Source organism: Euprymna scolopes, chromosome 35 (genome assembly GCF_053919585.1).
Source record: "Euprymna scolopes isolate OS-2025 chromosome 35, ASM5391958v1, whole genome shotgun sequence".
Classification (NCBI taxonomy): domain Eukaryota; kingdom Metazoa; phylum Mollusca; class Cephalopoda; order Sepiida; family Sepiolidae; genus Euprymna; species Euprymna scolopes.
This window is the reverse complement of record NC_136516.1, coordinates 8,811,001-8,835,052: the sequence shown is the minus strand read 5'-3', so window position 1 is coordinate 8,835,052 and position 24,052 is coordinate 8,811,001. Positions and strand designations below refer to the sequence as shown.

General features: G+C 32.4%; 1 protein-coding gene and 1 pseudogene across 3 annotated transcripts in view; one reads left to right on the top strand and one right to left on the bottom strand.

Moving 5' to 3' along the window:
• Positions 1–24,052, top strand: part of LOC145259671 (E3 ubiquitin/ISG15 ligase TRIM25-like) — a 155,180-nt gene that overhangs the window by 80,325 nt on the left and 50,803 nt on the right. The gene's annotated exons all lie outside the window — the stretch shown is intronic.
• LOC145260167 (5S ribosomal RNA) lies at positions 12,288–12,404 on the bottom strand (annotated as a pseudogene).

Here is a 24,052-nt window from a genome sequence, read left to right as displayed (position 1 = left end):
CTAAACGAAAATTCTATGAGCAAAGTTTCTTTCCTAGAAATCGCGTCTGTAGAACACAATACCATTGGACTGCTTCTCGGCTAACTATAACATTGTCATTTTCAAGTCTAATGTAAACAAGTTCTTGTTGGGCTGTACTCTTAAATAATTAAACCCTACCCAAGTTCTGCTGTTACTGATCATCACAGTGTTATCTCACCGGCGACTTGATATTCATTAACCCTTAGACTTGAGTGGCCTTTGAGCCATGATAAGCACTGAGCTCTCCTTCCCACCTAGTAAAAAGAATTCTAGCTCAGACTCTACATGATGATGATAGATCATCAAGGAAAATAATTTTCTAATAAAACCTTACACACATCTGCAGAAATTTATGTCTATTAATTTTATAGTTGGAAAGAACATTTCTTTTCAGAATCAAGGTTATGTCTGTCAGTTGACCTCAATTACTTCTTCATTTGACAGCTGTGATAACCCAGATGCGCTTTATTGATTGAATTGAATTTACAGACATCAAATGATAAGCATTTTTAATCTGATAAATTACCATTTTTTGCTTGATTTTTTTTTTAAACCCTTTATTAAAAAAGATTAAAGTAGAATGTTCTAACTGGGTATAAAGTGAGTATCATTTTATCTGGGGGTGTAGAGGAAGGATAAATTAATGGCATATTAAGATCCCACTGAAATATTTTAATGGGTTATACTAATTGAAGTGCTATTAAATTGTCCTATCGTAATCCTCCCATTGTGTTAATTTGAGCACCAGATAAGGAGTTACTGTCTATTGTATTTAAAAGTCAGGTCAATCTTCTAGCTTTCACCTATAAGGTGGTAAATATGTATCTCCTATCGGCTTTTGAATCTCAGTATGAAGACACGTCATGTTTACCTATACTGAAGATATACGGTAAAACAGCTGTCTGTGGATATTTTATATTTCATGAATCCACATAAAATTTTATAAGGAGATATTTTATGTATCAATTTTCAGTATTTGCTTGAACAGTGCTTAATATGTGAGTAGAGCTAGGTAGTAAGTTATGAAAATATATATGCCAATTAAGCCAGTCCTCAGACGATGAAACACAACAAATTCTGTGTAGCTTGATTGCGATATATATTTTCATAACTTATATATATTAAGGTTAGTTTTTATAGTTAATTAAAAAAAAAAAATTATAGAAAAGGTCCTTTTGCAGTTGTTCCAAAGCCAATTTATTCTAGAATCTATATATTAATACCATAGTACCTTTTAACATATGTATGTAGGTGTGTCACGGTTTCCAGATTATAAATTATTTGATCGGGAGATCCTATTTATTAAAACGGATAGAAGGTGATAACATACTATGAACATTAAATTAGTAGTATATAAATACGCTAAGTTAATGTTCATAGTATGTTGTCTCTCGGGCTGTGACAACAGAATATTCTTTTCATTCTCGGGTATATATACCCAACATAATTAAACACACTTAATCAACTGAGAACCACATCCATCTATATAAAAACATATAAGATATTAATGGATATATACTCATGAGTCAAAACAACGTAAAGAATGTGCTGTTGTCACATCCCTAGTTATCACCTTCTATCCTCCTTTTTAATAAATAGGATCTCTTGATCACTGAAGCTGCAATGTAAAAAAAATTAAATGTAAAAAAAAATGATGTTGCTTTGGACTGTATATGAAACTAAAATATACCTTCTTGGTCTTCTGGCTAGGAGCTAAGGGTAGTATCTGTTCTGTCTAATAATGGTATAATGATATCGTAGGGTTTCCATTTGTGCTGGGTGTCCATACAATGGAAATATGTCACAAAATCCTATAAGGATATTGAAGATAAACAGTAATAACCAGATATAACCTGACACTACATTAACCAGATTAGTTAGATAAATACTTTTACAGCTTTAACAAAAGGGCTACAATAATATCGCTGGATCTCCATTCACAGAAGCAATATATTACACATGGAAGAGATGCCGCTGTGGAATTTCCACAGGTCCGACTAATCAGTTATTATTAGCAAAACAAACTTATGATCACTCTTTCTTTCTTTCTTTCTTTCTTTCTTTCTACGAACAATAAAAATGAAATCTTCTCATTAGAAATAAGCATATATATATTATTAGCAGATCTATCCTGCATAGGCTGGCTATCAAATATATTAAATATAATTAATAATACTTGTGAAAGGTATATTCTACTAATTTATAGGTTAAATAATACAACTAATGTTTAAGCATTACTTGTATTATTTGATCCATAATTAGTAGAATGGGAAGATTTAGAATTTAATTCGTTTAGAAAACAAAAACATTTGTTTAGAAAAATGTTTTCCAACATTGAATGACTATAAATGTTGACAGTATAATCAAACATGCATTATGTGCAACAAAATACTTCATCTGTTTGTAAATTTTATCGGATAATAAATGTATTTTTTTTTTCAAATACCCATTCATGAGTCATATTGTACTTCTATTTTCAACTAATTAAAAAAAAAAAAAAAAAAAAAAATTAATAACTTTTCATTAAATGTAAGCAAATATCTGCCCCAGTGAACTATTCAGGAATATTAACAGTAAAAATAATTGTTAAAAATTCTTTTTAAGCTGTAAGTAGATTAAACATTAATATATGAAAACTATAGAATTAAAATTTGCTTAAGGATAATCTGAAATGATAATACAATGATATAAAAGTAAATAAGGTTATTTTGTTATCTAACCATTACAAAATTCATTCATGTTTAAAACTGTTTGGAAACAAAATACCCCCCAAAAATCTATATGCATTTTTTTTTTTTTTTTTGGGGTATTGTATTTAATATAGTGTCATCTTTCATTCCTCTTAAAGGATTTTTGAGAAAAAAAGCTAACAAGCCAGTCAATCTGCTCATAGTGAGAGCATTATCATCAGGACTATGGATTCTGGACATGAGATCAAATAGGCAAAAACTGTAAAATTTGAAGAAATAAAGATATAATTTTAATAAAATTGCCATTATACCTAAATAATCACTTGTACATTTATGTGAAACATGTATAAGAACTTATAAAAATTATTTCTCAGATATATCTGCCTTGAAAATAGTAATTTAATATCTATCTCTTTCTCTCTCTATATATATATATTTATACACACATTATATATATATATATATATATATATATATATATATATATATATATATATATATATATATATATATATAAAATAAAAAAGGAACAAACCGTATTATGTGTTCACCAACGTTTCGTCTTTATTTCGAGACTTCCTCTGGGTGAATGAGATTAAGAAACCAAAAAATATACCAGTACAAAATATTTGAAAAAGTTTCACGTGCACACCCAGAGGAAGTCTCGAAATAAAGACGAAACGTTGGTGAACACATAATACGGTTTTTTCCTTTTTTATTTTCTCTATTTTGTCGGAATACTATTTCCATTATTTTCATCATATATATATATAAAACTTGAACATGACCGTAGGACCCATCCAAACCAATGTGGCTTCCGGCCTGGAAGGGATTGCATGGATCAAATTTTCATGCCATGAAAAACCCTTGAACAATGCTGATGCCAGTAACAGCATACAATGATTTGTTTTGTGGATTTTGCTGCAGTATTTGACTTGGTGAACTGATTCTGGGAGATAATGCATAAAGATAGATTTCTACTCAAGTTGCTTAATCTCATTAAAACATACTACTGCTCCATGCACACAAATATTTGCTGCTACCGTGGAGAATCAGAATTCTTTGACATCTACTCCAGAGTTAGACAGGGTTATGTTCTTTTGCTCACACTGTTTAATTATACCATTGACTGGATCATCCACAATGCACTTGCCAAGTTTCCTGGTGTCTCTGTTGGCCACAACTTCATCCTGACTAACCTTAATTATGATGAAAAGATAGCTATTCTTGGTGAAAACTTTGCTAACATCCAATCAGCCATACACAAAATACAACACTTTGCATCTAAGCTGGGTATAAAGGTAATGCTATGGAAACAAAAATAGTCTCCGCATGATTTATACCCGCTGAGAAAAACATGATTCTTCTTAATGGATAAACCCTAGAAGAGATCGATTCCTTCAAATACCTGGATTTGATGTTTGTTGCCACTGATCAGAGGTAGGATAACATCAATGTCTGAATTAACAATGCCCGGCATGCATTCAATCACCTACAACCCTATCTGTGGTCTTGTCCTGAGATCACATTAGGCACAAAAGTCCAAATTTATTAGATGCTTGTTTTGTCAATGGCTGCAAGACCTGGTTGATGAGAGTTGCGGATTTCAAAAGGTTGGTAGTGTATAACCTATACTGCTTTTGCCGACTTCTGCAGGTGTGCTGACACCGTTTTGTCTCTTGCACACAAATCTGGATGCAATGCAGAATCATTCCTTCTAACCAAGCACTTTTAAAGAGGAGACTTTGTTGGTTTGGTCATGCTATGCACTGTACACAGGAATCTATCCTTGAACCAATAGCTTCAGAACTACTCCAAAATTGGTGAAGATGCCTGGGAAGCCAGCTGAAGACGTGGTTATACACCATCAAAGCTGGCGTCAAACCTGCCTCGGCTCCACAGGTCTATAGTGTTTGCTGCTAATCCTGGAACTGACTGCCCATAACTATCTTGACTGCTGCGAATATACAGGATTTCAGAGCTGAACTCAGACCTTTTAAAATTTCAGAAGTCAAACATTTGGGTTACCATTTTGGGTTTTCAGAGTCAAAGATTTGGGTTACCGACTCCACAGCTTTGGTCATTGTCTAACTTAAGAACTGATTTAATTTGGGTATGGGATATCTTTGGTTTTGTTCATTGTAGAGACTCACTACTTTGCACATATTGTAGCTTTCAATTTTAAAATTTGAGGGATACCAAGCTGGAGTCAGACCCTTTAAGATTTGTGGAATCTGGAACTGGAGTCAGACTTTTTAAAATTTCAAGAGTATAATGTAGGCTACAGATTCCAAGCCTTGAAAACATAACCTGAATCACACTGCACCAAACTGAATATAGCACCACTTTGACCATCTTCATCCTGAGAAAGTCACAATTTTTTATTTTGATCAAAGATTATTGTGATTAAGAATAACAACAACCAAATTCATATAAGCAATCTGAAATCTTTCATCTGTTTTTCAGTTTTGGTGTTTTATGTATTTTCTTCGAAATTGGACTATGTTCACATTAAATAAGACACAGTGACACTAAGAAATAAAGACTATAGCTAACTATGATCCATATTTAAAATGGCATCCTAAATAGGATGTGATGTAGCTAGGTATTTGTTCACATTACACTTAAATCTCTGCAAAATAAAATGCCTTCAGGCATCTAGGGTCTTTTACAGTGAAGAGGTAGGATTTTATTGATTGTTGCGTTGTTTAGGAGTATTTATGTCAAAGAATGCACCAATGCATCAAGTTCATTGGAGTATATTTTGTTGAAGTACTTGTAAAACAAGCACAGGGATGCAACATTGGTGTACTATGACAGGAACTGAAGTTTTAATAACTGGAATGCTGTTTAGGTCTGATGGCGATAATTCCACAAGATAATTTTATATACATGATGAATATTGCACATTAGTGAATGGTATTAATGACCCCAGTGTGTTTTAGTGAAATCTAACTTGATGTCAACAGTTGCCTAAATCTTGTCTCTAGGCATGGAATCTAAATATTTAAGATTATTTCAAAATCCTCTTAGAAAATATATCATATCTTTTGAGAAAAGTGACACATCATAAAATCTCCATAAGATTAGTCATAAATCTTTTTATCATGCGAATTATTGTATGTTTGAAGCTCTGTAAACTTTTGAATTAGACTTGATGTAATAAAATTAATAGTTTACCTGATTACAAGGACAAGACAACTGTTTCAAATATTAAAATGGATTATTTTTCTTCATTGTCATGACATGTCCTAGAAAAATAAAGTTAATCCCGATTGAACTATTAAACCTGATCTTTCTTCAATCAGACAATGATTACTGTTTCATGTTACTAAATATTAGTTTTTGGATATTAAATCTGAAACTAGCAGTGACTTAACACTGTGCTTAGTGCTGGTATACTGGCTGCGTATCTCCATCTCAACCAAGGTAATTGGATTTCTATCTTCCCAACAGAAGTTGGACTCCACGTTAAAAAACGACCCTGGTGTCTAACTCTGTCCCGTGGGGAGGCATAGTAAATAGGTACAATTAATAGCAGAGCACATAATCAATAGATAATTTCATTTTTTTTTTTTTTCATACTTATGAAAAGAAATAAAAAAATAACAAAAGCAGATGAAGTGCTTTGTAGCCTTGGACAATCGTGTAAAAATAGTGTCAAGAAAAATACTGGTTCCCATCACCTTATTGGATTGGTATCAAAAAAGACATCCGGTCTATAAAAATTTTGTCTTGTTTAATAAAATGTTTCGTTTTATTACATCAATGAGTAAGTATAAAAGTTAAGTGTCAAATGTGTCAGAGTACCTATTTACTATGCCTCCCCACGGGGCAGAGTTAGACACCAGGGTCGTTTTTTAACGTGGAGAAAAGGTACAAAAATAAAAATTGTCTCAGTCGTGAAGGATTTCTCCTCCACCGAAAGAGAACAAGAAATGGAAGTGCAGCAATGAAGAACAGATGGTATTTATTTGCTCCCCCACCGAGCAAATTAGGCACAAGGCCAATTTTTAATGTGAGGAGTGAAGGGAGGGGGAAGGGAAAAAGGGGACCAGCTCCCGAGAGGTGGGAAATGGGAGCTGGTTAAAGGTCAGGCATATGGGGTTGCCCCCACATCTGGTCTTTGCTTGCAGTATCTGCCGGAACAGATGGTATTTATTTGCTCCCCCACTGAGCAAATTAGGCACAAGGCCGTTTTTAATGTGAGGTAAAAACCAGCTCCCCTAAAAGGGGTCACTCTGGTTACCAAAAATAATAATTGTCCCAGTATAGAGGGTTTCCCCTCCATTGACTGGTACAAATTATCTTAAGTGCAGCATCTGCCGGAACAGATACTACACTTTGATCTTGACCAAAAGGCCGAGTAATCAAATGGGAAAATGCTTTATGAACTTGCATAACAACCAAGAAGCATTCATTTACAAATTGGTACGTATGTAAAGAAGGTACCGTGTTTTCGTCAACAACAGCCTTAAACAGCTGGAAGGCGTGGAACAAAAACTTTGTGACAACGCTGACTAAAAATAAAATAAAAAGAATGCAATTTTTCATGGATAATGTTACTAAAAGAAATTAAAAAAAAACACTCATCCTATTGTAATTTTTTTTTTTTTTTTTTTTTTTTTTTTTTTTTTACTATTGTACAAAAAAAAACAGTTAACAGCAAATCTCAGACTTTTTAAAAAATTAAAAAAAATTTTTTTTCCACGTTTTAGCAGTAATATTGAAATGAGGCAAAAATAAAAAATGATCAGAAATTAGGGAGGCACTTTTTAAAAAATTTTCTTAAAAATTAAAATTTTTTTTGTTTACTATTGTACAAAAAAAAAAAAAAAACAGTTAACAGCAAATCTCAGACTTTTTAAAAAATTAAAAAAAAAATTTTTTTCCACGTTTTAGTAGTAATATTGAAATGAGGCAAAAATAAAAAATGATCAGAAATTGTTTGAGGGATGCACTTTTTAAAAAAATTTTCTTAAAAATTAAAAAAATTTTTTGTTTAATAAAAATTTTCCGGTACTGATGCAAAGAAAGTACTGTGCTGAAATAATAACATTAATTAGAAACCCATTCTTAACATGGGGAGAGGAGGTTGTTTTGTAAGTATTCTGTACTTTCACCTTACAAGATATTTGTGTAGAGAAGGTACTGTCTGATGGTTTTATAAAGTTGTAACAAATTGATTGAATTTTTTTTTTCGTTTGCTTACTCACATTCCATTGACTAAACGTTTTGGCCTATCCCGGCAGTTTATCTGTTGGAAAATACCAATGAAACTTTTACTTGAGCCCGGTACCTTCTCTGTATAAATACCTACAAATTTTAATATAAAATTTAAGCAAGCCATTATATAAAAGCGTAATTGTGTCTGTGTCTCTCCAGTTATAAGTCAGTACTACACGGAATAAATATGTTTGCAAACTTTACATCATTGGATTTAGTGTAACCACAACTTGGTTATGGAAAAGAATACTTTACTATGCATATGTTTGGGGTGGCCAATAACCAAATTGATGTATAGGAGTTTAAAAAAAATTCATTTTACTGGTAATTGTTTAAAAAACAACGCATTATGTCAGTTTACTTATTCATTTTTTTTTTTATATTTACAAGTTGAGTGTGAGATTGGAGAATATATATATATATCATAAAATGAAATGCTGTGGAGAGAGAATGTGTGAAAGAGATAAAAGGAAAAACAAACAAGGAAAGAAATCATCAAAAACAGGAGATTTACTGGTTTCATTCAGAGCAATGCAAATCTTTAGAAAAATTGAAGATTTTAAATTTATTGAAGTAATCGCAAAACATGAAAAACGCAATACAATGTTTTTGGTACATACGTAACAGTTTGAAAAAAAAAATATTCCTACTAGTTGCTAAATAAAGTTTAAAAAAAGTTTTTTTTATGTAGTTTAAGAGAATGGTCCCATGACTGGCCCTAAAGTCAAGATACAGTGTTAACATTGAAAATCTATCAATACAATAGAAGCATGTTAATCCAAATTTCTTTTGTTGCTATTATCAAGCTTATGCTACGGTTAATTGTGACATAATGAGGTATTTTACTGGTGCAAAATAATACTTGGTGATTTGCGTAAAATGTTGACTAGCGATATTAGTTGGCTGATTAAAATTAGTTTAAATTAATTATGAAAGTAACGCATTAAAATATATACGGTATGGAAGTGAACACTTTTGATTGGTTATTTTATAAAATATTATTTTCATTTTTATCATTGGAAATTGACAAATTTGGGCATTTGTCATAAAACTGAAAGGTCATATTTGTTCACACAAGAGACAAACAAAAAGTTACATTTGTAAAATTGTGGATAATTCAGCAAAACACAATTTTGGAAAAGTCATTTACAATTTAAAAGGTTACGGTCAATTGTGTGGATAGTTCAAAACAATTGTTTTTGAAGTCATAACTAAAAGAGGGTTTACTATTTAAAAGGTTACGGCGTCATTGATGTTGTAATGTTGAATTTCACTTTTGAACTTAACAGGTGGCTGCTGAGATGTTTTAACCAGGTCACTGAGTGCATTGGACCACATTGATTAACTAGGCTATCTTTTGAAATTAGAGGTGTGCTACTACTTTTAATAGAACTTGGATTTTTACCAAAAGACTGAAGAAGAAAATTGATGGTGTGTACACTAGAATGCTAAAAGCTGCTCTTAAGATCTCTTGGAGATAGCATCTCAGAAGAAAAAACAACTCTATGAGCATCTTCCTCAGATCTGTCTTGATTAGAAAGAGAACCAGATTTGTTGAAGGCTGCTGAAGAATTAAAGATGAAATCATTAGTGATATTCTTTTGTGGATGTTAAAACAGGGATGTGGCTCAGTGAGGAGAGTGCACAGAACCTACATCAAGCAACTAACAGAAGACTTACAATGAAGATTTATCATGTGTGATGGAGTATAGCGTAGAATGGTATGAGTCAGGAGGATCCGTGACACTTACACAACTAGATAATGATGGCTACCCTTAATAAACCAAACCACACTCTCCATGTTGTGACTTAACTTCTACATGTGTGAAACAAAGGCTATGATTGGTTCACCAATCATAAAATAGTACAAAATTATGAAATGAACTTTTGTTTATTGGCCACTCAAAAGTCGTTGCTTCAAGTGAAAGTTCTCTATAAAAGAACTCTTTAAGGTTTCAAATCCGAAAACAAATTGGTGACTGAACAAAAGCAGAAAGACAAAAATATGTAATTTTGCAATGGTTAAGACTATGTGCGTCTTTCACATTACTACATAACGTGTAGATTATTATTTGGTTTTATTGATTTTTTTTTACTATTGTTAAATTGTTTACTGAAATATATTTCCTGATAACAAAAATTATTTTAAACTTTATCCAAAAGTTGCTCAACCCAAAGTTAGAACCAGTTAAATTTCTTAATATCTCTTCTCTCCTCAAACAAGAAAAATGTAAGTTTTTGATTTGTGATATATCATTATTTATACAACTGTGTCCTATTCAATATGTATTATTGTTAAAGGTGAGTTTTTCTTGTTTTTGAATTACTGATTGACTGACCGATTACCAAATTCTCACTAACTTGCGTAAATTCCCGAGTTCTAAAAAAATTTTCTACACGGCATAAGCATAGAACTATTGAAAGAACAACCAGTCATAATACATGCGATCATCAAAGCATGAAACCACAATTTATATAATTAGTACAGATTTTAGGCTGCTGCTTCATGGGAAAGCACGGAAATTAGTTAGATATGGTTGACTTTTCATAGAAAGAGATGAATATTGCACATTAGTAAAAGGTATTAATGACTCCACTGTTTTTAATAAAATCTGTCATGCAGATGTGATCAGCACTTGAAACTTCAAAATGACTGGATTTGGTATTAAAGTGTTACCATACTTTGGAGTAATTACACCAAGTCCAGGGTAATTACGCCAACTAGCTAAAAGTGCTCTTTTGGCAACGATGCATATAAAGAGCACTTTTTTTTTTTTTTTTAGTTGGCACAATTATCCCTGAATTTGGTGCAATTACCCCAAATTTTGATAAGTGCATCTCCAGAATTCAACCTAATTAAAAAAGAAAAAAAAAAAAATGCAGAGAAATCTTACCCATTATGGAATGAAAATCATGTAAACACGTAAATTGATCAAGTAATTTTTTTTTTTTTTTTTTACTAAGAAAATCAAATTTTACAAGGAAACGAGGTTAGCATGTCTTATTTCACCATCTTTAAGATTTATCACTGGATGCCTGCCCCATAACAACTTTTTTTGAGGAAAATCAAAATCCGTGTAAATAGCTATGAGTAAATCACTAAAAATCATTTAAAAAAAAATTATCAATTTTTGTGATTTTTGGAATATGACATTTTCATTCCCTGACGAGTACATACATCAGACAGATTTTCTGATTTTTTTTTTTATTAGGTTGAATTCCGAATTTAAAGAAATGTAGAAAAATAAGTGGATTTTCTTTATTTGCCATCAATTATTCAAGAGTTGTTTGCCAACGAAAGGTTGCCTTGTGTCATGGCTGTTGTTATGGTAGTGGTTTGAAGATAATTATCTCCTTATTTGTTCTGCTTACTAGTTACCTGAATATAAGTGCATGAAGGTTTATGTTCGACCACAACGAGAGGGTGAGATGAGGGTTGCTTTGCCCTGAATCACCATAATTATTGTATTTGAAGAAAAAGTCATGTCCAAACTTTTGAGTCAGGGACATTTTCTTTTTCATTTCATTTGGTTTTAACATATATGCGATAGTATAGATTTTAGGTATTTTTTAAATATAAATGTGAAATGGTTTAAAATGTAAAGATAAATTTTATAAAAAAAAAAACAAAAAAAAAACAACTCGTCCCAAGATAGGTAAAATGAATTTCCCAAACAGAACAGATTTGTATCACTATTATGAACCCTTATAAAGATTAAAATGAACATATAATGATACTAAATTTTATTTTTAGAATCCTTGTTCTAATTTTGATTCTAGAAAATATTTACAATTTAACGTTTAAGCTTAAGGGATCTTAAGAAATTAACATTCAGAGAATCTTACTTAATTGTTGCCTAATATTTATGGATCAAATTCAATGCAAAATCTGATATATTTAAATGTTCAAATGTGAGGTTGTGTCCATATCATGTTCCCTAAAAACCCTTCAAAATATTACAAAGACAGTGAAATTTAGGGAATATTTAATAATTGATGTCTAACGCTTATTGTTAAAATTTCACAAAAATTAGAGGTATCTGAATTTTCACACGGAGTTCCCACCTCCTTTCAACCACCTAATGTATAAAAATACATTAAAGCTCATATTACAACTACTTATGTCTAAGAGCTGTGTTCTAAAAATTTATAATGATCAGTTAAATAGTTTAGGAGGGAATCCTGTACATCCAAATATGGTAACTTCCTTCAGTCTTGCCAGACTACAGACATATGGAATTTTTGTGGCAAAAGTTGTGCAATCTCCAACCAGACCTCTCCTGAGTATGCATTGTTAAATATCAGTGGAGATTCAGGATGACTGGAAACAATGCTGAGATAAGCAGAGAACACATTCAGCGCCTAAAATTCCCAAATGGTCACCCATCTGGTACTATCCAGGCTCAACGTTGCTTAACTTTGGTGATCTGATGAGAACTGGTGTGTCAACGTGATTATGCCGTACGTACAAATATTTAAATATATACGCATGTGTAACTATATAGATAGCGATTAAAGAATAAGGCCATGGAGTACGTTGTGACTATATTAATCAAAATTAGGATAGTAGCTTCTGTACATCTTTGTTCTCCATTTGTTTGTGAGATAATAAATCAGGAATCCTGTAACATATCGCTATTAACTTTTTCTGTATAAAATCTACAGAACAACCCATCCCATATATGACTAAGAAATTAACATTGCTTGATTTAGGGACTGATAAATGTTGCAATATTTTTTATACATAATGGGGTATGCTCCCTGAAAGTTAGGAGATTCTAGGAACTGATGAATCAAATTAATTCATGATTTACGATTCAAATTGAATTTAGTTCAAATTCCCGAGTTCACAGAAACATTCCTGAGTTCCACAAGATACACCTGATGAAGGTTGAAGGTTACATCGACCGAAACGTTGTGAAAATCATACCCAAGATGAGTCCAATGAATCCAAATAATACAAATAACCAATCGTCATCTCAAAAATTCAGAAACGTCAAATTAATTCACATTTTGTTATCAATCAGTCAGACACCAGAATTGCTGAATAAAAATTGAATCTTTTAGCATTCCAGCACATAATTTTCTTGTGTCAACATGAGAAGGATCTGTTGTTCTTTTGCTTGCAAAATAATAAATTTCACAACTTGTACAGAACAGCAACCCTCTGAAAATTCTTCATATCCAAGACTTGTATTAGAATAGCTACCCAGCGGAAACTCTTCTGAAATTAAACATGGCTTCCAATTCAAGAATAAACTTTAATCTGATCTCCTCTTTTTACAGATTTGATACTAAAATTAAAAAAAAACAAAATATTTGTACACATGACGTTTTGGAATTATGTTCTATGTGTATAAAAGAACCTCTTTGTGTAAGGGTTGCCTTTGTAATAGAAGCTATATCACACCTTGTGCAATCTTTTATAAGAGTCAAATATAAGCTAAAATAGAGTATTGCCACATATGGGGAGGTACTACTCAGCCTTTTCTTGCTTTGACAGAGTACAAAACTGACTTCAAAATCTAGTGGGAGTGCCCTCTTCTCTTGCCTACAATCACTTTCTCACAGAAAAGAGATTGGTAGTCATTCTTTGCCTATCATTATTATTATTGTACCTATTTACTATGCCTCCCCACGGGACAGAGTTAGACACCAGGGTCGTTTTTTAACGTGGAGAAAAGGTACAAAAATAAAAATTGTCTCGGTCGTGAATGATTTCTCCTCCACCGAAAGAGAACAAGAAATAGAAGTGCAGCATCTGAAGAACAGATACTACACTTTGATCTTGTCCCGAAGGCCAAGTTACAAAGAGAATTTTATTATTATTGTAGGTGTTTGACTGAACTCCAATCTGTGCCCCCCCCACTGTAAAATATTCACAACAGAAACTTGTTACAACCACTTTCAATAATTTCCTTTTTTTCATCTGTGTACCTAAACTGAATTTCCATGAGCAAAATTTCCTAGAACTGCCCATCTATGGAATACAATACCACAAGTTTTCTTCCCAGCTGACTACAACATAATTGTTTTCAAGTCGAATGCAAACAAATTCTTGTTGAGTCGGCCTCTTAAATAGACAAATTCTGCCCAGTCTTAACCATCATACCAATCATCAGTGTTTCACCAGCAACCTGACAAACTCTAACCCTTAAGTGGTCTTTGGGCTTTGTAAACGGTGACTCTTTCATAAAATAAATAAACAAATAAAATAACTCTATTACTAGTTTAATTTCATTTGTGAGCCATTTCTTCCTCTTCATGGTTTTTTTTTTCTGCTGATCCTTTTGTTGGATATGTTGTCTTCTATTACCTGAAATAGGAGAGGCCAACATTTGCAGAATACTGACCGAAGCAGTAACTGATAATAATAATGGGTTTTATTATAGTGTTGTATATTAGACAAGAAATTAAGCATTAACCTGGAGCAATAATCGTAATAATACAGTAATAGTGGGACCTGTGGAAATTTCACAGGGGACTCATTCATATGTAATATATTGATGTGGCCATTCTGTAGATGTTCAGTGTACATGGAGACACTCTGAAATTATTGTAGCTGTTTTGTTAAAACTGCAAAAGCTAGCATGAACACCCGGCAAAGTTTGATCATAAAGTACGCTTAAATATGATATTTCAATTCTTGCAGATTTTGTATATATTATTATAGAGTGAATGTTCTATCGATTTTTATATATTATAAAGTTGCGATTTCAAAATAAGAGAATGTCTCCATATGACTTGGGTGCATTAACTTGAATCAAAACCAAAATAAAAACTTATGAAAAAAAAAAAAAAAATATATATATATATATATATATATATATATATAAACTTGAATTCCTTCAGCCATAATCGAAACCAAAATTATGAAGAATTCTTAGTAAAGGTATTTATAAAAATAATTAAATGACTTGAGTGCCATCAGCATTAACCAAAACTTATGAAGAATTCTTGGTAAAATTATTTATGACAAGAAATGGAAGTACATAACAATTAAACGACCTGGATGTAAGTGTGACACAGAAAATAACACACACGCTATTGTATTAATACATAGATTACATTTAGTAAGTAGTATTTGTTAATCTAAAAATTCTCAATACTCTAGATAGAGATGTGTTTTGTTACAGTGTTGGATATTAGGCAAGGAACTCTATATTGAGAGAGACGGGAGGAAAGTTAAGGAGATGGATTGTGAGAGAAAGAAAAGTAAATTTTCAAAGAAGAATGTTATACAAACATTAACTTTTTTTATTTTGTTGTTTAAGGTACAAGCTAATGCCAGGTAGCCTTGCAAGTATGAATATCTAGAACATAATCCCAAAGTTATATAATCGATTTTACAAATTCCTTATATTTCTTTAAAGATTAGAATTTCTCTGAACAATATTTCATTTTTACCCAACGTTAAACTAGAAACGTGAGTAATAAAAGGTTCTTTAGGTTGGTAACAAATTTTGTATAGAAATCATGAAATGCTTCTACCTTGTTAATTTTTTGTTTTTCAGTTTATTTTCAGTGAAAGAAAATTTATGCGTTGTCACTTTTCTATTTATCTGTTTTGATGCTTTCCCTTTCTGTCATTGTTTTTTTTTCTTTCTGTTCTACCATTCCACCATTTTACCCATTCTGTGACTGTTTCCTTCTGTCACCTTTTCTTCCACTTGTTCGTTTCGTTGCCTTTCCATCTCTGCTCACCCATTTTTCCCTTTCGCATTTAAACATTTTTTGCTTTCCACAGAGATAGTTTTTTTTTCTATCTGTTCAGCCGCATTTCCTATTCCACTTGGCTGCATTTCCTGTTTAACTACTATTACCATGCAACCGCTTTTTACTTTCCAGTCACTTGTTTGTATACCCTTTTCTCTCTGCTCACCTGTTCTGCCACGTTTCCCTATCAACTAGCCTGTTCCACCACGTTTCCCTATCCGCTAGTCTGTTCCGCCATGTTTTCCTATCCGCTAGTCTGTTCTGCTGTGTTTCCCTATCTGCTGGCCCGTTCCGGCGCGTTTCCCTATCTGCTGGCCCGTTCCGGCGCGTTTCCCTATCTGCTGGCCCGTTCCGGCGCGTTTCCCTATCTGCTGGCCCGTTCCGGCGCGTTTCCCTATCTGCTGGCCCGTTCCGGCGCGTTTCCCTATCTGCTGGCCCGTTCCGGCGCGTTTCCCTATCTGCTGGCCCGTTCCGGCGCGTTTCCCTATCTGCTGGCCCGTTCCGGCGCGTTTCCCTATCTGCTGGCCCGTTCCGGCGCGTTTCCCTATCTGCTGGCCCGTTCCGGCGCGTTTCCCTATCTGCTGGCCCGTTCCGGCGCGTTTCCCTATCTGCTGGCCCGTTCCGGCGCGTTTCCCTATCTGCTGGCCCGTTCCGGCGCGTTTCCCTATCTGCTGGCCCGTTCCGGCGCGTTTCCCTATCTGCTGGCCCGTTCCGGCGCGTTTCCCTATCTGCTGGCCCGTTCCGGCGCGTTTCCCTATCTGCTGGCCCGTTCCGGCGCGTTTCCCTATCTGCTGGCCCGTTCCGGCGCGTTTCCCTATCTGCTGGCCCGTTCCGGCGCGTTTCCCTATCTGCTGGCCCGTTCCGGCGCGTTTCCCTATCTGCTGGCCCGTTCCGGCGCGTTTCCCTATCTGCTGGCCCGTTCCGGCGCGTTTCCCTATCCGCTCACCTATTCCAGCTGTACTAAAAAAGCCATGGATGAAGGTGGTGCGCTTAGATATTTTGAAGCTAATTTATTCAGAAGTGGTAAGGTCTCCTATGTCTTTTTTTTTTTTTGTGCTTAAGTATTTGAAGCTAATTTACTCAGCAATGGTAAGGTTTCTTGTGTGTTTTTCTTGCATGTAAATATTTTGATTTTAAGTGTGCTTTTCTCGCGAGTAATGATAAAGCTACATAATGATCAAGTTCTTTTTTGCACTTATGAATAAAGGATTTACACCTTTTAAGTTTAGATTGTGCTTCTTGTATTTCTGTTGCAGTTGCAATCTCCAGGTTTAACTAAGCTTCCACTTGCTCTGGATTTATTGCTGTAGGCTTATTTGAAGCTAATTCATAAAACAGGCTTGAAAGAGTTTTACATTCACTTTGATCTTCTTGACCCTCAGCAGAGCTTGAAAAAATGTATTCTGATTCTGCTTCATTATCATCAGGAGAAAGTAGATGTAGAATCCAATTTTTAATGGTGTTTTCCATGTCGTTTTTCTTTTATTTAAATTTGAATCTTGGATCTACGAAAGTAAACATACACAAGTTTTTATCATTTAGATATGATGAAAATCTTGTTACAATTGATTCCTTGAATTGTTCAACTGTGGTAAGGATTCTACTAAAGTCAGAATATCAGAATTAGATTGGACAGCTTTTGACAGAAATAACCTCAGAGCTCAAATTGTAGGTATTATCATTGATATGGTTGAAGTTCTGTTACTTGCTTCTTTCATGATTTATTCAGATGGACTCAGTAACTGGACCATTTTTTTAACACGTCCCCATTGGTAAGTTGTTAAGGTAGGAATCTTGTCAATAGCATATATTACAAGAGCTTTATGTTGCTCTAAATTCCTTTTCAGCATATAATATATTGAATTCCTCCGTGTGGTAATATCTTGAATGAGTTTGTTTTTCCAAATTAATCTGATTCTGCACTTCAGTTAATTTGCTAATTGCTAATGGAGAATAGTTAAAGTGAGAGACTATATTTTTGTTAGTTATGATGATGGTCTTCACAGCCAGTTGAGAAAATAATGAGCTATTTCTTAAGAGTTGCAATATAATAGTAAACCTAAACTACATTCTCTGACACCAGCAATCATATTTGCTCCTGATTATTGGAGATTTTCACTCCTCCAGAACATTGTGCAATTTTTTACTTAATCTTGCATTTGTGTGTGTACCAGAGAATGGAACAACCCTAACCCTAACCTCTACACTGTTTAAAGTCATTTGAAAGTCAATGATCTGTCAAACTCAGAAATGGGGCATTATTTGTAGTAACTGTTCAAATGTTTATATAGTAGCAATACACATAAAAAAATTAAATGGCTTAAAATATCTCAATAATAGCATTATAGAAAGAGCTTGATAAGCTAAGTGAGTCTTTTTACTTTTTAAAAATCTTATTAAAATAAGGAAGTTATGACCATTTTTGTGCTTTTTTTTAAATAATCTACAGTAAATGCATATAAATATGCTGCAATTCCTTAAAATTGCCATGTATCCATTAAAAGTAAAGAAGTTAGAGAACTCAAAGTTGAATTGCAATGCATTTTATGTACAAGAAACTAAAATCGAAATCTAGGACTATTTAAAAATGAATAACTTGCAATATTTCTTTGTTGTTGTAGATTAACCCCCATCTGACCATTTCTCCAAAATATGATTCTACCTTTTTAGGCAATTACGTGTGAACATTCTGAAAAACTTTAAAAAGGATAAACAAAAATTATTTAAAAATTTAATGTAAAATGATTTATTTTGAGCCATTCTAGCATTTTAGGGCAGTTAACCATTTTTTTCTCTGAGAGATAAATCCGTTTTTTTTTTTTTTTTTTTTTTTTTTTTAAGACAATTATGTGTAATTTTAAGAGGGTCTGTGTGCAATTCTGGGAGGATGGGAAGGCTTGCCATTGTAACTTTGGTTTAGGGCTAAAGCAAATTATGTGTGAATATACTGAAGACTTGACAGAAAGAAAACAAAAACAATTTTAGAATTTAGAATGGGGGGTTAGTTTCACATAAATTTAATGTAAAATAATTCACCACGTCTGTGCCATTCTAGCATTTTAGGACAGTTAACTCCTTTTTTCACAGGAGATAAATCATGTGCATTTTTAAGGAAGGATTTATTTTTTGTTTTTTGCTTTTTTTATACACTTATATGAATTGTACAGAGGAATTTTATTTGGTGGGGAGCTTGCTACTTGGACTTAGCATTATTATCAGGACTAACAAAAATTGTGACATTTTGGAAAAGTATCAAGTATTTTTTGCCCACCCATTTAAAAAAATTGTTAAAGCTGAAAAATTGTTCACAATTTTTAAAAATAATCTAGTAAATTAGTGTTCATTCGATAATAATTAGCTAAAAAATTATAAAAAAGACGAAAATTAATTAAAAAAAAAAAAATAGGGGGGGGGGTGTACCGCTCATACACATGAACAAAAAAAAAATCATTTCACATTGATGACAAAATAGCTCTAACTAAACATGTAAGAACATTATTTTTTTAAAATCGTTCTGGAATAAAAAAAATCTACAACAACAATAGCAACAAAAAAACCATTGTTTACAGCTGTGCTATCATTGCTGATGATGCTACTAATACTACAAAACTTTCCATTGAAAGTAAATAGAAACGATCTTTTTTTTGGGGGGGGGGGGTTATCATCATTTTAAATTGTTAGCTACCACAAGAGAAAACAACATACAATTAGACTTTTAATGTATAAACGTAGTAAAAAGATTATTTTATTTAGTAGTGGGTGTCCGAAGAATTTTCTTTTCGAAATCTTAATTACTCGTTATGTTGAAGTCTTTTTTTTTTTTTTTTTTTTTTTAACACAATAAAAAACGAGTGGTCAAAAGTATTTTGGATACCCCAAACTATTAAAAATGACTTCTTTTCCGGATTAGTTTCCAAATTTCATGACAAAACTCTATATACAAACATGGTATAAGCATTTACAAATTAGAGGTGGGGGTGGGGGCTCTTTACAAAATCTTACTGAAAACACTGTTTTATGATAATATTTTTATCACCTTATTTGCTTAAAACTCTTAAAATATATAATGTACATTATTATTTATTAATTCATTTGAAAGCATATTCATTTCCGAACAAAACAGTGGTATTTTGAGTACTTAAAGTTCTTTGGTTTTTAAAATATGATTATTTTAGCAGAACCCCTTGAAATCTGTGATTATCCAAAGCGTTTTATCATCCATGTGTATTGCTATTTGTAGTCAAATACATGCTACTAATTTCATCAAGAGACGATTGACTTTTTGTTTTTACTTTTGTAAATATATCTGAAATTATTTTTTCAGTGAAGTACTTTTTTGATGAAATACTGTAATTTGACCAAAGTTTTGCAGTAAGTCTATTAAATCCAATGTCAGTTGTTATAAAATATGGTTGAATATCAACAGCAATCCTATCAAATAATGGATCTCTTGAGACATGTCATTAATATCCCAAATTTTCTTCTTGGCCAATATTGATCTATTTGATGTTTCATGGGAGACTCGTAGTTGCTGCAACTTGTTCTTGGAATGTTTGCCCCTGAACATTCATTTGTGTTTCCTTTTCTTATCTGCAACTTTTTTTTCTTCTGGATGAACTTTTTTAAGATGTTTAACATATTAGTTGTAAAAGTTTTTTGTTGATTTGCAACCCCTCGATATGATTGGTTGACATTTTCAGACAGATGTATTTTTGGGATGGACAGCAAAATACTTCCAGCAAAAACTGGTTGACATAATGATTGATGGTTATTGTCAGTATTTAAAAATTTGTTAAATTTCTTTAGTTATAAATTATGCCTGATATCTAATTAATAATTTTTCTCAATATGCATTATCGAAACCAGAAAAATAAAATGTATATGTAATGGTAGCATGGGTCCAAAAATGAGGAACAAGAGTATGACTGATGAAGAATGCTTTATTTTTAGTTTACATATGGTCGCAATATACTGTGCAATTCCTCAATGTGAAAACTTAAAGATAGAGTAATAATTTTCTTTGACATTGATTTAAAGTACAAAAAAAATGTTAATGAAACGAAATGAGATAAATTTTCTTATGCTTGTCTCTATTTGCCTCAAATTCAGCCCAAGACTACATGTAAACAGCACACCATGTCTTTAATTTGAAAATATGATGTAGACGGTGCATGTCCCTTTGCCGAATTTTTACCGGCAAGCAAAAAAAAAAAAAAAAAAAAGAAATTAACTTGTCGTTTACAATACAATTAAATTAATATATATTAGTATCATTTATGACAACAAAATTTATTGATAAATCGGCATTGGAAACTTGTTAATCAGCCGATTAATCAATAATCAATCGATTATCAAAGCCAATTAATCAGTAATCAGTCAATTTGCTTACCGGTACATCTCTAATTCTTATTATAAAATTGCAAATTACACATTACGATGAGAATTTTAACCATTTAAAAGTAATGATGCATACACCTTTGTTTTCTCATTCATATATCACCTCTGTCATATATGTACAGTGTGCGTCCTCTTTTGCATACATTCCAAATTCAAGTTTATTCATAAATGAAGAAATTTGATGTTTTAGCACAAAGTAATAATACTAAATATTTTAAGATTTTAAACTTTTAGTTGTTTTAGTTTTTATTTCATAAATTTGACAAAAAATAAAATTTGCTTCAGTTGCCATATAGGGAAATGAGGGTGAGAACAGAAGTTTACACAGAAGAGGAAAGTGTGGCTCAGCACCATTCTAATTTTCCTTTGAATTACAGCGCTGTTAGCACATTTGCTACATCTCCAGAAATACTATTCCAAAGTCCAGAGATCCTGATTGAGAAAGTCACTTCTCTGATCTAATTGAAATCAGTGATGTAATAGTTTCAGGTAATGTTCATGCGGTAATGTCTTTCTGATGAATACTATTCTGTGAATAGTAGTTAGTAGTTTCTGAAAGAAATCATGATCATGACCATTGAAGGGATTGTAGGCTAAAATGAGATCACCATATGAACGTCTACGCAAAAAAAAAAACCAACAAAAAAAGAAAGTTTAAGCTTCTTTAGTAGACCAGATCACAATTTTTGTTTATTTTGTAAACAACATTATAACAATATTGAAAGTTTGAATTTTTAATTGTAGTTTAGAAAACAAATTTTCAGATTTCTACTTGATTCAACTCCAGTGAAATAAAACTAACCATTCAGATTATTTGGGTTCTTTTGGAGTGCTGTTTTCATTGTGAGTGATATTTTCACAATGTTTTGGTTGATGTAACCTCCGGCCTTCTTCAGGTGTATCTTGCCAAACTCTGGAATCTGCACGGAATTTCAAATTAAGGCTCTTAAAATTAATACTAGCATAAAGTACTAAGTAAAATTCAGTTCAAATTGAAACTGTTCTGGAGGTTAAAGGTTTAATCCTCAGTGCAGGCGACACTAAGAGTACAATTACAAATGATTTAAGACTGCTACCTGGTCATGGTTGATGGGACGAGAGCATGATACCCTCATAGATTAAATAAAGGGTTCTGTTCAAAATTCCATGCAGATTCACAGAATTGATCTTCATCTCAAAAATTCAGATCCATGGAGAAAAAAGAAAAAATGTTAATTGCAAATAAGTTCTTTGTTCAACATTTGATGTTTGAGTGATTAGTTTTTCATTGTTTCTAAAGTGACATGAATGTAACTTTTTACAGATTTCTTTCTCCTTTCCAGAACTGTGTATGCATACCAATACATGTTTTGTCACGTATCCCTCCTGTTTTTTCCTGTTAATCTTGTTTAAATAAAAAATGTTTCTTTGAAGTTCATTCAAGCGTCACTTGATATTAATATAGGCTGATGATGTTTAGCTGAGTAAAATCAGTTCATAAATTTCTATCGTTTTTACACACGTTTTTAATATTGAAATTTATTTTCAATAGTGTATAGTATATTATGGCTTAGACTGCTTTTTGTTGATGCTATTGTCTGTGCAGTGTTTAGTCCATGTGGCTAGAAATGAGCAAAAAATACTACAAAATGTGAGCGTCATTTTTCCCATTGTGGTATTCTTAGTTAATTACCAGCTACATTGACTCGTTTAGTAATATAATCTTTACAAACAATAGCATAAACAAAAAACAGCTTAATACATAACATACAGTATACACATGCACTATGTTGTATAATTTCTTTTATACGATAATACAGCTGTAATTGTTATTGGGCCCCATTTAATAGACACCCAAGTTTAATGAGGTTAATATCTAGGAAACCACAGCAATACAAGAAATAATATTTATTTAAAAGTATTATGTGTATATATATATATATATATATATATATATATATATATGGAAGATTATCAAGCTGCAATCTTAGACTTAACCAGTAGAGCTAAGATTATAATTATATTATCAAACTCAAAACTGGATAAAACTGCAATAAATTTTGTTGAAGTTTTATCCAGTTTTGAGTTTGGAATCAAAAATTGACGATCTTAGCTTTACCGATTTAATCTAAGATGACGACTTGATAATCTTCCAATGTGATGTCGATATTTTTTTTGTGTGTGTGTGGGGGAGGGGAGTATTTTTTATTGTCATTTTTAGAGTGAGTTTTTAATCTTTTTCTTTTTTAATCACCATTCATTTTTGTTTTTGAATACACACACACAAGATGAAAATTGTCTGTATTTCAAGCTTTCTCCATAGAATACAGACCTGAAACCCATATAAATTATAAATCATATCTTGAATCCCAAAAAAGACATTGGGACAAAGATTTTTTTTTCGGTTGCGGCATTTATCAAACTGGACTCTGAATTTAAGACCAATAATGAGCAAGAAATCTAATTAAAATTTACACAAGAAATAAATAATTTTTTTATTTTGCAAATACTTAAGTTTTTTTTTTTAATTCCTAAATTTACAGTTCAAGTTGATACATACAGAAACAAAACATAAAAAAGCAAAGTAAAAATCTGAACATAGTACATGTTTTATTGCCAGTAAAAATCAACGGAGTGATCAAGAAACAGCAAACCAATTAATGAAAGTCTTTTACATGTGCGGTGTGATTTTCATTCTTTGATCGTCGCTTTTCCATGTGTTTGTTCCCTGAATTGTTGCATTGTCTAGTGGCTGTTGATCAGCTCATATATGGAACAATGGAGACTTGTCACATTTCAAAGGTTTTATTGGGAAGAGAAAGTTTGTTCATAAGAGGAGAGACTAAAAGAAGCAAAAATTAATTCTTTCTAAAAGAGAGGGTAAAATTAATTCCTTAATTTTCTTTCTTAGCCCTTAAAATGGTCATCAAATGGATAGTTCTTGAGGAAATATTCCCCTAAATTTCTACATTGTTGGCATGTTTTGACTGGTAACTTTAACTCCAACTGCCTGTCCTGTCCTT